The sequence below is a fragment of the Limulus polyphemus genome, unplaced genomic scaffold, assembly GCF_000517525.1.
Source record: "Limulus polyphemus unplaced genomic scaffold, Limulus_polyphemus-2.1.2 Scaffold6648, whole genome shotgun sequence".
In the NCBI taxonomy this organism is placed as follows: domain Eukaryota; kingdom Metazoa; phylum Arthropoda; class Merostomata; order Xiphosura; family Limulidae; genus Limulus; species Limulus polyphemus.
In genome coordinates, this window is record NW_013672258.1 from 18307 (window position 1) to 20624 (window position 2318).

Sequence of the window (2318 nt, forward strand, 5' to 3'; positions counted from 1 at the left end):
AACACTTTCTTTTTTCTTTTTTAGTGCGTCAATATCACAATTATTTGATAATAAGCTGAGATTTACACGTAAGGGCCTAGGAATTAATGCTATTTATATGCACACAGCGCCACCACCTAACTAACAAAGTTTAGAGATCTGGTAGGCACAACAAACAACGTTAATGAGGAAGACCTTATTTCTTTCTATTCTACGAGTGAAGCCATGCTATGTCATTGTTCGTTCTAAATATCAGATAAGGTTGTTTTTTTCCGATCAGCTTTTATATACATATTTCCAAGTGAAACCTGACACTCACTCACACATATTTAACACCTATGTTCACACCTGTTTTATATGAACAAATGACGTAGATATAATAAAATGTATTTGTCGAGGAAACAGACCGGGAGTGACGTTTCGGGATATGGCGCTCTTGTGCTACTTCTTGGAGCAACTGCCAAATTAACAGCTTAATGAAAATAACTCTGAATTTTTTCTAGACGCCGATCTTCATAATTGTAGGTTTGATGAAATGTGTCCCAGTTTCTAATAATTTTATATCTATCATAATTAAACCATGGTTCTGGCCACCCCTCCATTAACTCTTTGTATACATATTTTAATGACGCTGTAATTTCAGACCACACCACTAGTTGGTTATATATGAATGTTTGTTTGTTCTTAAGCGCAAAACTACATAATGGGCTATTTGTGCACTCTCTACCGCGAGTATAGAAACCAAATTTATAGTGTTATAAGCCCTCAAACTTACCGTTGAGCCACCAGGGGGCAGGAATGAATGTAATCGCTGATGTCATTGTTGGTATACTTCTTAAAATGACAACCGATGATTTTAAAAACGTCAGACTATTTTTCTCTTTACCTGATGAATGTATTATAACAGTTATCAACATATAGACGTGATATTTTTCAAGTGCAACTCGTGACTTTATGTTTTATACTTTTAGACTCAAAGTTTATTTGCGCTTACAGTTAGGTCACCATTTTTTTATAACATAATATGGTTTCTCTTGATAACAACGTCAAAGTATTTGTTTATAATCTTAAGAGCAATCCACATGTAGACTTGATAACATTATATAGATGTTATCGTCTCATCTAATATTTATAGGATGGTATTGCATTTACGAAACGTTTCAATTCTTGTGTAAAATTATTTGTTTGTTTGTGTTTTTTTTTATGTGAACGCCCCCACAGTAACCAAAGCGAAACAGTATTGCATTTACAAAATGTAATATGCCTTTAAAGGCGTTTCATTCACATTGCCCCCTGTGGCTCAATGGTAAGTTTGAGGGCTTATTACACTAAAAACCTGACTTCGATACCCGCAGTTGGCAGAGCATAGATATTCCATTGTGTAGCGTTGTACTTAAACGAACAAACAAAACATTCTTGTGTAAAACTACAAGCTTGTTAGTGGTGTTTGTATGTGAACGCCCCCTCTGTAACCCTAACGAAACAGTATTACATTTATCAAACATCATCTTTAATTATTATTTCCAGACCCCCAGTAGCAGCGGTATGTCTGCAGACTTACAACGCTAGAAATCTGAGGCTCCCTTGATGTCAATAAGAAAGTTTGAGCCCCCCCCCCCCCAACCTATAAAAATGCCTTAAAATGCGATTTTAAAATGCCACTCCCACTACTTTAGCATGGTGATAGAAAAACAGTGCGGTATCATTTAATTAATTCAACATCATTTTTATCGGATTATTGTTTATTTAAAATTAAAAGTAATTCAGCATCTTTGTCTTCGTCCTATTCTTTGAAAAGGTTACTGCTTATGTAGATGAGGGTAAGGGTATAGATATGTTGTGTCTGGATTTTCAAAAAGCATTTGACAAGGTGCCACATAAAAGGCTTGTAAAAAATTTTCTCTATAGGTGTGGGGGATAAGTTAGCAAACTGGATAGAAGAGTGGCTGGATGGAAAAAAGCAGAGAGTTGTTACAATTTGAGTTCAGTCAAACTGAATTAATGTCACAAGTGTGGTAACTCAGGACTCAGTCTTAAGACCTATGCTCTTTTTTATTTATATCAATGACATAGATGAAGGAATAGTCAATAAATTATTTAAATTTGCAGATGATATTAAGGTCTTGGGTGTTGCTAACTGTGAAGAGGATGCTGCTGATTTATAAAAGGATTTAGGTCATTTGATGAGTTGGGCAAATAAACGGCAGATGATTTTAATTATAATAAATACATAAATGAATAATAATTATAATAAATAGATAAATAAATAATGTATGTGGGTTATCATAATTTGAATTATAAATGTAATTTGAATGGGAATAACCTTAGCATTGTTATGA